General features: G+C 41.5%; 1 protein-coding gene across 1 annotated transcript in view; it reads left to right on the top strand.

Moving 5' to 3' along the window:
* Positions 1-15,532, top strand: part of grid2 (glutamate receptor, ionotropic, delta 2) — a gene marked incomplete at both ends in the record, with an annotated part of 509,482 nt that overhangs the window by 247,723 nt on the left and 246,227 nt on the right. The window lies entirely within an intron of this gene.

The following is a 15,532-nucleotide window of genomic DNA, read 5'->3' as shown; positions in this document are numbered from 1 at the left end:
ACTGTGGTCCGTAATCGAGGAACAGACGAGTGAGTTTGGAGCTGACGAGAGGATCTAAAAAAGAGAGAGAGACAATGCGGCCCCGCGATCGCCCCCGCGACAACCCCGCCCCACTGAGGAGGAACTAGAGAACTCAGCTGTAATGGAAAAGCACCTTTACCGAGCCGTGCTGTGCCGGGCCGTGACTTGGAAAAGCGCCATAAAATAGCTCAGGAGAAAGTCTGGCTCACAGGCCTTCCAACAAAACTTCCCCCCTCAAAGTTGAATAGCCAGCTGCATTTTTGGCTCTGTTTGTGATTTGTGAGACAGTGAGAGACCAATAGCCCATTAAGTGCAAACAAAAGGTTGAGCAATGATAATGCTAATGGCCTCAGACATGCACTGAATACCTGCAACTGCAAACATCTCCCAAGGCTGTTCATCACCTGTAATTCTTTCTCTTTAAATGTAGATTCACAACGATCAAATTGTAATCAAATTGGGGAGTTGAGTGGCCCAGGAGGTTAAAGCAGGCGCCCCATGTATAGAGGCTACAGTCCTCGCTGCAGATGGCCCCGGTTCGAATCCCGCATCGCGCGGCCCTTTCCTGCCTTTCATTCCCCCTCTGTCTGCCTCCCCATTTTCTGTCTCTCTCAACTGTACTATCTAATAAAGGCGTGAAAAGCTAGGCCTGTTATAATTTCACTTCTCAAATCAAACAATGGTTATGTATGTAATCTATGAATTTCTACTGACCACCATTGGTGGTACTTTAAGCGCCGCCTCTGGCAGTCAGTGGAAATTCATATAACATCAGAATGACTGTGGGCGATGTGTATTCTGTGAGAGAAGCGCCATCTCCTGGTCATACCCTGTAATTCAATGAATGGGTGGAGTTACAGTAAAATAAAAAACACGCCCAGGAGAAGGAGCGGGTCACTCTAGCCACTCGAACTTGGCTGGGAGTTGGCTGCAAGACGGCTTCCATTTAGCTGGCTTTTGGCTTGAAGAGGCCCTTTTTATATGGCTACTACTGTAGTTAGGACTAGACTACCTGCAGTGAGAGGGATTAGGCAGCTGTACATCTACATCATGATAAAATAGGATCTCCCTCTATGGTTCTTGATGAATATTTAGCTTTTTTACTCTTAAAGTTTTATTGTTCTGACTCACAATTCACGTCAGGTCAGGTGGTCTGCAGGTTGTTGTTTCACTTAACTGCTCCAATGCTGTGCCCCGCGTGTGCGTCTGTGTGTAGCGCTGACACACACTATAACTGTAACGCTGCATCTACAGGAGCCTTAGCGCATGTTCTTCACGCCGTAGCGGAGCCAACATATGAGACATATTACCGCAGAATAAACGACACCAGCAGCAGTGTTTTCACAGTCTGAGTTTTCTCCTCCTTTCTTACCATCGTATCATCCACACAGCAGCAGACATGATGCTGGAGCCTCTTCTGTCTCCTCTACACTGACCTGCTGCTCTACTGGACACTCAACCCTCTGCCTCTGACACAAATGAAAGTACTTTGCTGGGTGTCCGGTGCGAGGCTTCACATGACGACCCAACACAGGCGAACTGACTGGGCCAGACTCGTCTCATGAACCGCTCCACATGTTCACCGTCACTTTAGCTGCCACTTCCAGTCGCTCCACTTCCACTATTTCCTCCCTCTTTTCCAACTTTCACTTTATCCTTCTTCCCTTTAGCTTTAGCTGCTGCAACTCAAACTCAAGTGACACTGTAGGTATAACAAATCATTGTCTGAAATATGGCCAGTGATAGCAAACAAAAAGAGAATAATAATGAATGATAGACTTGATAGAACAGGGGTGTTATTGGTGTATAATATCACCCTACTTTTGATTGCACATGCGTGTAAAATGATTTCCCCCTTTTTTTGTACTGTACTAATAGACGTGTGTATAATGGAAAGCATGACTCATGGACCATCTGTGAGAAACTTTCATCTACAAATTTCCTAAACACAAAACACATTCATTCGTTTTTTATTTGGGTGATTTTGAAAACAAGAAACAAATGGGAAGAGCTTGAAAGTAAACAGTCAGTGAGAGACTGAATTTAAGATTCACAGAGGACCAGAGACGACTAAATTCAATTTTGAGCATTTTATCTTGGAGAGGTTTCATTTGAGTGTTTTGTTTGTTTACTAGTGCGCTGCCATACAAGCAGAGCAACATTCACAAGTCATCACAAGTATGCAGTTTCTTACACAGATGTGTGTAGACACACATGTCTTTTGAATTGGCAGCAATAAGGAAACTCTGAAGCAATAAAGAGTTTGTCTCAATGGTTAAAATTGTCTTTGACTTCTTAATGTGTGTTATGTTGCGTTTGTTTACTCATCACATTGCATAAGGGCTCATTTTATCTGATCACATATTATACGCCTTTCATGTTCACTCTCATCTTTTCAATGGCAGGCTGTTTTCGTTATTTAGAGCATAATTGCCATCCATTGGTAGATGCGGTGTTTATTTTACCACATTTAATTTTTTACAAAGTACATCTCTCCTATCAATCAAATATAAAATCAACCAATCTTTATTTCAGACTCAAATCAGTCCATATAAAATACACTACAAGGGGCAGACACACAAGGCAACAGGAAGAGAGAAAAAAAGTGTGTGTATGTGTAAGAAATGTATGGTTGTAATTTAACCAAGCTGATTCTAAGTAGCTGCTGAACTTTCTAATTACTCCTTTTTTGTTCAAGTAAAAGCCTCTTTGCACACTGGAAAAAAAAAAGTTTCATACTGATGTATTTTTTTTCTTTCAAACATGGACACTTAAGTGTTTTCCCTGAAAGGTACATTGTGTGGTGAAGGGTCAATGCTCTGGACCATGCTTTGGTTATAAAAGACGCTCAGTGGTGGTTAAGTTCCAGTAAACTTGTACTTTTCTGATTTCTGTTAGAGCAGGAAAAACACAGGTGGAACCAGTAACATTACCAATGGCCTTAGGATTCAAAGGAAGGTGCAGATGGATCACAATGACACTACTATACACGTAGAAACCTCTGGCATTGGAGCATCTATCCTAATACGGCCAATATTATATTGTGCCTCTGATAAGCTCCTCTAAAAGAGGTCTGTAGTGTGAAGACAATGGGCCCTCATGACTTTGTCCTTTGCCATCTTTTTACCAGCTGTTGAATTAAGTGACATTTGAGCATGTATTGTGATTACATCAGAACAATAAAAAAATTAATAACAGTTCGATCATAAATCCTCAGCTGCCTCCACTGTAGCTGCAAGCAGCCTCCAAATGTTTATTGTCTCTACAGTGAAGGAATGACTAATTAAATATTTATAGACATCTTTGAAAATCCTGTCCCAGTGTGGGTTTTTCACAGTGTGCATTTCCAATTCCATGCCTACTATGTCTTACCTAGAATAACCATGATACCATACAAGGGAATAAATAGTGAAGACTGAATGTGAATAAATTTTGTTTTGCACGTTCACTGCACTGGCTTGTACTCAATGCAACTCAAATCTGTCTGTCTTTGTGTTCATCACATTTAATACAAAGCTTCACACTGGAAGGGCAGCTCATCCATTGTGTCATCTGTTTAGGTTAGGTTGCCATGGGCATCTAGTGAGGCCCATACCGATAGTGTGCACATCACACACGTCTGTTTATAAGAACTATCTTGAGTGGATTTGGTCCTTGTTATATTTGATAGTTTACATATAGGGGCTAACTTAAAATAATGCACTATAATAGATAGATTACTGCTAGACTTCAGTTGTACATGGCCTTTTCTTTATAACATAATAACTCAAGAGGAACTCTTTTATAATGTGCCATATTCATTTTGTCTCTGCTCCACTCCTGATCCATTGTTTCTCAGCAAACAATACTGGTAATCCAAACACCTGGTAACTGTGATCATGATTCTGGCAACCAGCACACTAAAGCTGTCTTGGCAAACAGACTCCCAAATCAGACGAGAATTAAATTCTTGCATGCAGTCTTTAAATCAGATATATCTATCTATCACTGAGGTTTGGAGCAGTGGGAAAAGAAGGGTAGGGTGGGGGAAGAGTTGGAGTAAATACTGAAATAGTCATTTATTTCAATTTGTCTGCTTACTGGCTCCAAGAAACTGCTAAATAGACTGTAGTATATTATGTATGTTGTTGAAGAGAGAGTGTAAATGTTACTTCAGGGAATATGATTGAGCTTTGTGGGCATGAATCCACATATGTGAGTGAAGCAGTGTGGATGTATGCGAGCACATTTGCACGCGTTGCTTGCGGGTCTTGTCGTCCTTGTTTTCCTTTTCCCTTTCTCCCCTTTACCACTGTGTCTGCAGGCTTCTCGCTCTCGTGCACACGAACACAAACCTCCTGCAACCAACTCAACGTACTCCACATCTGTTAAAGTGCTCTGTGTCACCTCACTTTTACAATATAGTAGAACAGTAAATGTGAATCACCTCCTGTGAATCTGCTGAGCTTAAAAGTCTAGGAGTCAGGTGGTGTGTGTCTCTGTGTGTGGGTGTGTGCATCGTTGTTTTTGTATTCTAGCGGGGACTACAGTACATACTGACCTGAAGGGACTCTTTGTCACTGTGTGGACAAAAAATTGAGGTCCATGTGGGGATTGACTATTTTTGGCAGGTTAAGACATGATCTTAGGGTTAGAGAAAGAATTAGGTTTTTGTTCAGGTTAGGAGTAAAGTTGGTGTTATGCATTTGATTGTGATGTTTAAGGTTAAGGACATGTATTATGTCAATGACTGTTGTGTGTGTGTCTAAGGATATAAAGTATCACAATAATGTAGCAACAGCTACTTTCAACAACTGAGCCACAGGAAGCTGTTGAAATCCGGGGCTAGGTCATGTTGTTTATCACTAGGCTTTCCCTGTGGTTTCTTATAAGCTTAGGTACCAACATAGCACCGGGCAGGGTGCTTCTGATACTCAAATAGCACATCAAGTCCTTTGGGAGCATATATAAGACTATTAGAGCCGATTTAGAATCCCTATGCAAAGGATAGCAAAGTTACTCAGTAGCGGAACACAAAGGGATTTGGATATTGTCCTTGTGCAGGACAATGTGTGTCCATGTGAGTTGTCCTTGAAGTGGACTGAAAAAAGTTATGCAGCTTTTCAAACAGTATAAAGGGAACCCCTGACAGCACAACTTGAAAAGAAATACTGACTCAAACCAAGTCAGCCAACTGTCAAAGCCTCTTTATGGCAGTTATAATAACTAAAGAAGTTACATCAATGTTTTTTTTTTCCCCAAGAAAAAAAAGCTCTTATTTCTCAATGGGTTAACAGATGTACAAGGGAGAACATACTTAAGATTAATCCTCCTTTGTTTCACGTCTTTTGCTCTGCTCCTTGAGGCAGAAGGTGAAGACTTCAGAAAAAAGAGGAGAAGAAACACACATTTGTGATTAAACTTTATTTCTTTTCTCAGTCTTCTTTGCTGTCTCATTCTCTACCTGCAGCAAGATTCTGCAGACTCCGGCTGAGGCTGATACATAAATCATCTCAGGAGGCTTGTTGCCCTGAGAAACAGACTAGGATCATAGGAAGGATTATATACAACTCTGTGGTTTAGCCCCAGGCACTCTGATATGCTGTTGCCATGGCAACCACGAGTTAGCGTCAATAAATAGTCTTGGTGTGAACAATTTGGGCAATTTTGTCATTTAATGTGTATTTAATGTGTGCTTTGTAAAGGTTTGCATCAGTATTAGGCTGGGCTAAATTATGAGGACGTCCTTTACGTGTCAGATAACAGGTCTCAAACTATGAGCAAAGCAAAGAAGCTGCAGAGAAGTAAAACTCAGCAGGCGCTGCAACATCTGGGGCAAGACGCTGTAGTGAGAATTCAATTTATGAATAATTAGATTTTAAAAAGTAACCTGCAAATTATTGAATTTCTGTAGGAGCATAATTTCTAGAAGCCATGTGGGGGTGGAAGGGTTTAGAATGAAATTTAAATAATACATAGTTCACAGAGTATATTCATCACGAGTATGACTCAAAAGAACTTCAGACGGCAAAAGCCTACCTAGAATTAACTAATCAGCAATCAATCACAGAACAAAATAATTATGTACTTGAACCCAAGCCATAAGTCTTGCTTGTCAGGTTTGTGTGGTGTTATTAGAGACAGGAAGTCAATTGGAAAGGAGGGAAGAGAAATAATTGCTCAAAGGAGGATGGGTTATTCTGAAGAGGAAAAACATATACCTACACATACAGAATTCCATGCTCATGTGAAAATACATCGTGAGTATAGAGTTAAAGCAGAAGTAAGCGATCCGGTCGTTTTGGCTAATGCTGCGTTCCCGGCAGGCTTTTGAAATCGTAAATTACAGCTTCAAGTCACAACTTACGACTTTGTAGCGTTTCAGGCAACCCACTCGTGTTTTTCCGACCTGTTTTACCTGTGAAAGTCACTATAACGGCCACTCGTAACTTCTGACCCGTGAACTCGTACCAGATCAAACTGATACAACTTCACAGGTCGGAAAAACAGGAGTTACGAGTTTCCTTGAACGCACCATAACAGTCCTCGTCCCTACGTCGCCACATTCACGGCGTCCCTTGGCTGCACACACAGCCCTGCATGCCGTTCTCTCTCCTCATTGGATAAAAACTGTAGGATACGATAAATGTTTTCTCCTCGGCTCAGAGCAGAGTGACTGACAGACCCGTGTTTCGGTCCAAACACTCTATGTAAGTGATTGCTGTCGGAAGGTATAACTATTTAAGACTTATATTAACACAAATATATCACTTACTTCTGCTTTAATACAATTAACCTGGTGGATATTAAGGGCAAAAAGAAGATGTCCCTTTTACTGCAGCTAAGAAATGAGTGGAACTGATTAGTGATAATGAAAAAACAAAACAAACTAAAGACTGTACGCCATGAGGAATTATATCATCAAATATTAACGGATATACCCAGTAAAGCACATGTTTGTACTCTTTCTTTCATTATATGCAGCATTTTTTTTTCTTCTAATATCTTTTAAAAGCTTGAAAGGTATATCTCCGGCACATTACTGCAGATAATAAGATCAATTTTGGTGTAGACAGCACAATACCTCATATATCCTTGAGGAAGACATGTTCAGAAATGATGGCATCAAATAGATAGATAGTTAATGTCAATGTCAATGTCAGCTTTATTTATATAGCACCTTTAAAGGCCGGAGGCCAGCCAAAGTGCTTTACATGATAAAAGTCAGCAAGTTTCCTCTAACCTGCATGGCTGCTGCTATTAGATGGCCCATGTTGTGGCCCCTCTCTCCCAAAGATAATAACTGGCATTTTGTGCCATATCACTCTCCTTGACATGCTGAAGATTATGGAGTAGTCAAGCATTAAATTGAGCTAACTTGTTTTATACTCGGTAGATAACAACACCTGCTCACACACAAACATATAAACTGACATGTGGTGCTGCTGTCATATATGTTTTATGTGCTTGTCCAATAAATAGAGACAACGGTAAAATGAGAGCAAAGCTGTGTTTTTTTTGGTTTGTTTTTTAGTGAAATACAAGTGAATTCACTAAGATGCCCACATCAATATATAGAAAGTGCACCAAAGTAAAACTAAGACACTGAAAACCACCCACCCATTTACCAAAATACACTAACAAGCCCACAAAGGAACACACCGTTTAACCATATGAGGAGTTTATTGGTCACAAGAGTAAGCACAACACCACAGCTGCTGTGGTCACACTAAGACACCTCTTCACTTTCCTGCTTTTTTGCTTTTTCTCCTGTACCCAATGTTTTTTCATCCTTTGCACTGTTATTGGAGACCTCAACTTTTGAGTAAACTTTGCATTTGGAAAAGGAAACTGGTTGTTCACACATTAATTAAAACTGTAAGATCTTCCTCATATTCCACCTGAACCCAGCTGTTCATACTCTTGTCTTCTCATCTTCCTGTGTGCTTCCACTCTTCCCTATGACAACAGCGTCCTCTCTCCTCTTTTTTCTACACACATCCAATCACACTTGCACATGCCGATGGATATGATAATGAAGGACTGAAGAGGTAGCAGCAACATGATGGAAAGAAGCAGAGAGCAAGGAACAGACAGATGGAGAGATGGGTAGGGCAGTGACGTTCCAGGAAAATCATAAACGTGGGTGACCATTAATCCTTCAATCCTACAGTTCATCCTTCAGCTCATTCAGGGAGAGAAGTAAATGAAAATGTGGCGGAGAGATGGATGAATGGAGAGATTAATGTGTAAATGGGTAGATAGATAGGCGAATGGGTAGATTAATAGATAAGTGAAGAGATAAATGGATGGATGGTTTGGATATTTAGGATTCACAAATCATTGCAGCTGCACATACCTTCAGAGGCAGAGGAAAAAAAAATTTGAGCGATGGCTGGAGGAGTGATGGAGGGAGGGAGAGTGATGTTTAATGAAGGGAGTACTCACAGAGTTAAAATAAGATATTTTGCATTGCAATATATAAGCGGGATGGCTACATGAATAAATCTTTTCTAAATATATTAACAGATCTGGATGGTGTATCTTTGGAAAGATAAGCTAGAGTGATCTGTCTTCTCCTCCATCTGCTGTCTCCATAATCTTTTTCTCTTGTATGTATTGGCTGACATGGAGTGACTGACCCACACATTTCTTTTCTCTTTTTTTTTGCTTTTTCCACCTTTGGCTCTGTAAGAGCGTGACTAACCCATAGAAACCTACAAACACCCTTCCCTTTTATGCTCCATTTGACCCAATCATCATTAGCCTTTCTTTACTAAGCTACTATATAAATCCACTGCCTCACTTCCACACATTTGCCCATCACACTGTGGCTGACTGAGACATGAAATCATCAAGAGAGAGCAAGACACAATGGATCAATTCTCCTGTATGTAAAGAGTCCAATCAACTTCCTTTCACTTTGACAACATGTGTCATCATGCCGCATGTTGCCTCTTTCACTCAAAACATGTTTAAATATACTTTTATTATTTTTATTTTTATTTATTTATTTATTTTTTATCTATGATGTCTCTATCTAACCCTAACCCCAACCCTGATAAGGTATTTAATGCATGGGCTTTGTCAGTGATAATTATGCTATACAAATAAACAGTGGTAGACACAGCAAAGACACAAAAACCGAGTGCTTTAACACACCATATTGCCGGGATCTAGAGTAAATGACCAATTAAGAGCACACTCATAGTGACAGATGGCATGTATTCTCAACCTGAGTCACCTGTTACCATGGTGATCTACTCGCAGGGAGAGATGGAGAGATGGATGACAAAAAGAGATATGTATAAGTAAAGGGGAGAAAGTGACTGACAGACTGAAATGATAGGTTAGAAATAACTGACATTACGTTTCTGTGAGGGAGGCAGTGTTGAGACAGTGAAGGACAGACATGGAGCAAATGAGTGTTTAGTGAGTGCAGTGTGCTCATCAAGCATTCAGGCCATCGCCTCACACAGTGATAAAGTTTAGATTGCAATATTCGATCCGTCAGATACACTCCATGGCATTCTCTTTATGCCCCCTCGCATTATAAGCACATTGGTTCCCATTTAAAAAGAGAATAAGGGCTCCACTGTTGGCTGAATTGTGTGTGTCTAAAGCACAATGGAGTAGCTCTGTCAATATTCCATTATCCCATATAATGTTAGGCCTCCAGAGAGCTGAGAGAGTGAAAGTGGGAGAGGTAGAGAGGGAAATAAGAAAACAAGACAAACTCATGTAATCCTTGTGGCATTTCTGCTCATACACAGTAAAATATGAGCAAATGGGATTTGATAGGCACATTATAGATGATATGTCTTGCTAATATTCACACCAGAATAGAATGATCCATGATCATTTCACATCCTATATGTGTAACTGTATTTGGGTACATCGTTCTCATGCTTCTCGTAGTTTAGCTGTCTTTCAAGTCATCCTTTGGCTCTGTCCTCTCTTGTAGCTCTATGAAAATGTCCATGGCTTTCTGTGTAATGGTTCGAGAAGAGCTAGAAGGAATGCGTCATATTATGGTTCACACACTTACCTCTTTGATTCAGTGGCTGAGAGTTTCCCCTCCTTTTGTTCTCCCGCTGTGATCGAGAGACACCCCAACTAATGTATGTCTGTGTGGGTGTGTGTTTGTAGTCTTCCATTTGTTTTCCTCTGAAATCAGTGAATTGTTTTGGAAGAATTTTTCAGAGGGGAAAGAGAGGGAATAACAAAGTAAGGTTAGCTACCAAAAAGATGAAGGAGAATGAGACAACAGGGCGTATTGTGTGAAGCAGTGCATTTCCTGCAATACTGTTATTGGTTGACTTGTCGATAAATGTAGATACACATACTGTACATACATACATTCTAAAGGCAGACTGAGAGAGCTCTGCATTTCCCAACATCTACTTTGTTTCCCTGTGTTTTCACCCTGCTCCTCCCACACCAGAAGGTTATTTATAATTTTCTAGCATGGTAAGCAGTGGTCACATTAGCATGAAATTGACTTGTTTAAATAGCCATAAAGCATTCCTCTCACATGCTTTCCCCTTCATTAAAAGATATATCATCATTTATGCTGTGTGTGTGAGAGAGAGAGAGACTGTGTACACCAGTGTGAATGTATACTAACTGTGTATTGTTTTTCTCCAGTCTTGTTTACGTCTGTGCACAGTTTTGTAATGTGCATGCAGTTGCGTGCGCAAACTCACAAGTGGAAGCAGTGAAGTTAAGTGATTGCCATCATTCAGACAAGCTTGTCTCACAAATCACTTGTTCCTTTTTCCACCACGATTCTTCAGTCCGTCTACAAACATGTACATCAATCTTTACTTTTTAATTAGCTTTGTTAAACTATTTTATTCTTGTCGCTGCTTGTGGGAGAGCGGATTATTTTCTGTGTGAGCTCCCGGTGGAGTAGAGAAGGACGGAAGCAGAAAGAGAGATGGATCCGCAATAATAATCTGCAAAAGTAGACCCCAGAGAGAGAGAGGGAGTAAGAGAGAGAGAGCAGGGATTGGGAGAGATGATCCCTGAAGGATGAGGGCAGAAAGATACTGTGCAGGCCATCAAGCCTGTTTCCTCTCACTTGTTCTTAAGAAAGAAAATTGACTTCTGTCTCAGTCAACCATTAATCTTGTTACAGTGACTGACTCCAGTGTGAGGACATGGCGATATACATATGCATACTTCCTACACATGTGGACACTCGAAATACTGCGGGTTCAGCAGTGCAGTTCAAAATTAATATTTCTTGTGTTCATGCTCCGTGTCTGTCACATGGTGAAATATAAATGAGGTGAAGAGTTTGCTACAACGGGCTTTGTGTTCAGGGTGCACAAACTTAACATCTCTGTAGGGCAGCACACACTTACAAAAAAGTACACTTTCTTGTCTCTACGTTTGCACATGAAACACACACCGTCTTTGTATGAATTATTTTTGCCTTTTTCATCTAAATCCCTAAATCAACTTTTCCATGCCCTCAAATTCCTGTGTAACAATTTCTGGTACACTCAGAGACTTGCATGCAGAAAGCCACACAGCAGACTGTGGTTGATGCAGAAGGGCAGAGACTTTACTGAAGCTTAAGCAGGTCATCCACAGGTAAGCAGCCCAAACAGGGCAAACAAGAGCAGACAGCACGCGGGCACAAATCCAAAAATCCCCAAAATGGAATCAAACACTAGGATGCTAGAAAACAATGTGCACACAAGGTAACAAAGACAAATCAAAGGGGGCAAGGAAAGCGGAGAAGTATAAATACACATAGCTGACAGACAGGAACACCAAGGGCAGACATTTAACTTGAGGTAGGTGTGGGTGATGAAAGGCGGGTGACACACAAGGGCAGGAACTGAAATAACAAGGGAGGTTAGCATTTCAAAATAAAACCAACAAATTTTAACATCATGTGGTTTTGCTACTTTTAACTCAGAGCCCCGAGGTCAGTGAAGGAGCTTGTGCTGCATGATTTAGCAATTAGGTTTTATCTCTGCTATGTTCTTAGCAATATTACTTTTAAAAAATGGATTTAGCAAAACCAGGCTTAAGTATTATTTGAATAAGATGAGATTTACCGGATTTAGTTGGATAATGTTCTGTATATAGGTTGCTTTTAAATTTAAGATTGCCAAGAAGATATTGTGACAGTTTTTCACAGCAACTTTGTACTTAACTTTTGTACGTTTGCAACCAACTCTTTAGCCTTAGTCGAATATATAATTACTGTGAGTTACTGTGAGTTTTAATTTGTAATTACTTAGGCCTGTCTCAACATCAGATGGACATAAGAGGACACGAGCAAATCACAACACGAAAGAAACATAGTATCCTCAGTAGTAGTGTCAGGTTTAGGTCAATTATTTACAGAGAACATATGAATATGCAGCCCATTGCTATGCCATCCTTGGTGTGTGTGTGTGAATGAGAGACACGGTGTGGAATGTTTTAGGTAAGATAAGGTAAAAGCCATTTACCATTCAGCTTCTATGCCATGGCTGCTACATGCTACATGTGCGACAGACTCTCCCCTCTCTGTAAACAGGGGGACCGATTCCAGCGAACTCTGATCCCATTAAAACTGGTCATTAACATTACAGATGTCCTGTCATAGCAGCTACTTTACAGAAATTAGTCAAATTCACACTGGACTACAATTACCTGCAGGGGGACTCATATTAGTTTGAAGCTCCAATACATGAAGACTATGTTTAACTCAAATTTACTGAGTCACTGATCTGATTTTCTGAATGGATGATAATCATGAGCCTACCAAAAATGATATCAAGGCTTTCATTATAATTTCAGTTGCAGCCTCCAATTTGTCCCAAATCCAACACATAAAAAGACAAGAAATCCTAGTGACTAAAATGCATGCCAATGTTCTAGACATCCAGTTCACATTAGATTGACATGATCAAATGACCAGTTTCAGGATATGTTTGGAAATGAGATTTTTCCTAGAGGATTGGAAACACAGATAAGCTCTGTGACTATTAAAAATAACAGACAAATCTGGGCTAGCATGAAGACACACACACACGCACACACATACACACACACTCTCACCTGGAGGCAACCCAGTACAAGCATTAGCAGCTCAATCGGTGCAATTTGTGGAAAATGACTTTGCTCAAGGGTATATTGGCAGCTATTTGTGGGACGGCAGTGGGCATAGCTCGCTTCTAAAAAATGACACAAAAAGTTGTGTAATGATATAAAAGGAGCAAGGGTGGAAAGAGAGGGGTGGAGGCCCTGTTGTAATGATTGTAATAGCACTGATGACTCAAGCTGGCCATACCACCGAGAGGCCAGAGAGAGAGAGGTAAAGAAGAGAATGAGAGAGCAATTGAGAAAATGAGAGAAGGCAAAGTACTCCAAGTTTGCTGTTATTGTGTGTGCGCCATTGTGTGTGGCTAAAGCAAAGGGACAGCGGAGGGTCTAATATGCGGGGAAGTGTTTGTGAGTGAAAGCAAATTTCAGGAGCAGAACACTGGTACATTTAGCTACTTGTCTGACCCCCATCACGCACCATTGGAAGTGTAATTCTCTTCACTGAGGGAAGGAGTGAGAGAGGGATGGAGAGGGGAAATGAAGGAGAGAAAGTCTGGAGGAGGGCAGAAAGCAGCTCAGTGTGAAGTATTAGGCTCACTGGTGAAATAAAAGGGGTGATACAAGAGGAGGAAGTGGGAAGGCAAAGGAGGGAGGTAAGGACGTAAGGTACTCAAAAGGATTGGTAACCAGGAGGTGCAGAGGAGGACACAGCGAGTGGGAACTAGCGGAGAAGAAGAGACCAGCTGAGTGTGAACATGAACAAAGGACAGGAGAGGGAGGTAGCATGAGGGGCAGGAAGAGAAAGTGGTGGCTCATGCTAAGCACAGACAGAAAGTCAGCTGAACTCAGTGTGAATGAGGCTCAGAGCAGGAGAGGAAATTGGTAGAGAGGAGAGCTAAGATGGCAGTGGAGACAACTGTTGGATGGAGGGGGGAGTGAGTCGATAGGCAGGGCAGGCCTGCATGTTGAGCTGCAGAGACAGACAGCTTAGCTCACCACTGTGTTTAAGACTTGAGGGGGAGATGGGAGGGTATGTGGAATGTGAATAGCTCAGTGTGAAAGTGATGAGAGAAATTACAGTTTTCTTCCTGAAATGAGGGGAAGTGAAATCCAGGCAGTGAAAATGAAGGAGGGCATATAAGGAGAAGAAAACATGCACCTGGCTGGTCAGCTACAATGTGACATGAGATGACATCCCATTCATGCTGAGTAGTGAATGAGTAACTTTAATTTAAAACGCAAGATGGACACTCTTCAGTGTAAAGAGGACAGGAGACTGTGAAGGGAGACTATACCTCCTGAGTTCAGCTCCCGGTCGCTGCTTTTGTCTTTTTTATTCCAGGCGCGATGGCTCGACTCCCGTTGGATCTTTCTATAGGTGTCAAACAGTATGTCTTTGTCGTTGTGCATTCTCATGGGGACAATTTTCTACAGGACATCTCAGCAGGAACTAATGCTTCAGACAACACGGATTGCAGGGTCACGGGGGGCACTCAAACCTTTCAATGGCAATACGGTGGCAATTCCAGGAGGGGAGGCTTCTCTGTCAGAAGCAGATTAGTCCGTCTCTTATGGAGGGAGAGAGACTCGAGAGACAAACGTATTGGAGACTGACGAGGAAGAAACAAGGAATGTGACATTTCCTGACAGAGTGGTGGAAAAAGGAAAGATGGGTTGGGAAGAGGTGAAGCAGCTGAGCTGGGGAGAGAGAGAGAGAGAGAAAGGCCTAGAGCAAAGTAAGCCGTGAGGAGGAATAGTAGCAGGACAGGAGTGCTCCCCAGTGAGATCAGAGTGAGAGAGAAGGAGAAGGAGCTGGCAGTGTGTGTATGCCTGGAGGGAGTTGGGGGAAGCCAAAGAGAGGTAAAGACGGGCAAGAGGGAGGGATGCAGAAAAAGTGGAGGAAAGAGCAGAGTTCAGTGAGCGAGAGGAAGGAATAGGGCGCCATGCAGTATGCGTGAGAGGAAAAGACAACAGGACAGGCAGTGTGTTACAAGCGGGATGGTGTGTCAAACTGTGTATGTGTTTGCACCTCTGTTTTCCCTGAGAAATGTTTCTTGGCAGTGTTGTAAGGCATCTTAAACTGCATTTAGACCATATGGCACTGATACTCTCCAGAGCAAGTTTCAGAAGCATCAGAATTAGGCACAATATGTTTCCCTCTTCATTATGAGGCACGTTGGCATTCTCTGCCTACCATGCATTAAAGACTTTTTCTCAAAGGCATTTTGTGCAATCCAACTGCCATGACAAGGGACAGTAAAATCAACTGCACTGAAGAATGCACTAGACACAATTACCACTAGGTATAATAATGCTGTATATCTCTGCATGCCAGTGGTTATGTGGGTGGGTGTATGTGTAGACATCTGAGTCTCTAGTGAAACCTTGTCAGTCCTTGAGATGTTTACACTGTTAATGTGTTGACATTTCTCTGTGCTTATGTAGATGGCTAATTGTCTCAAAGGACTGGTAAACACATAAA

Source organism: Trachurus trachurus (assembly GCF_905171665.1).
Source record: "Trachurus trachurus genome assembly, chromosome: 9".
Lineage (NCBI taxonomy): Eukaryota > Metazoa > Chordata > Actinopteri > Carangiformes > Carangidae > Trachurus > Trachurus trachurus.
This window is presented reverse-complemented; position numbering and strand designations above follow the sequence as displayed.